Below are 322 nucleotides of genomic sequence, written 5' to 3' on the forward strand. Positions count from 1 at the left end.
GCCATTAAACATTTTCTCAATGGCTGTGTAATTTTCACAATAATATGTCACAGCATCGAACCATGTACCCCACCGTGTGACGACAGGCTGTGGAGGAAGTGGCAGTAGAGGAGCTTCTTGTTTAAATTTCTGCACTCGAAGATGGGCCTTGATGAATAGTTTCTTTCCGTTTGAAACCAGCCTATCTACATCAGGAAAATGTCCTCGAACTTCTTCAGCCACTCTATGCAATGCATGAGCGAGGCAAGTAATATGGACCATTTTCGGGTACAGGATTCGAAGTCCTTTGGCAGCCTTCTTCATGTATGGAGCGGCATCTGAT

General features: G+C 44.7%; 1 protein-coding gene across 2 annotated transcripts in view; it reads left to right on the forward strand.

Moving 5' to 3' along the window:
* Positions 1 to 322, forward strand: part of LOC111874792 (neuronal acetylcholine receptor subunit alpha-5) — a 23,223-nt gene that overhangs the window by 19,343 nt on the left and 3,558 nt on the right. The gene's annotated exons all lie outside the window — the stretch shown is intronic.

The sequence above is a fragment of the Cryptotermes secundus genome, unplaced genomic scaffold (assembly GCF_002891405.2).
Source record: "Cryptotermes secundus unplaced genomic scaffold, Csec_1.0 scaffold1035, whole genome shotgun sequence".
In the NCBI taxonomy this organism is placed as follows: domain Eukaryota; kingdom Metazoa; phylum Arthropoda; class Insecta; order Blattodea; family Kalotermitidae; genus Cryptotermes; species Cryptotermes secundus.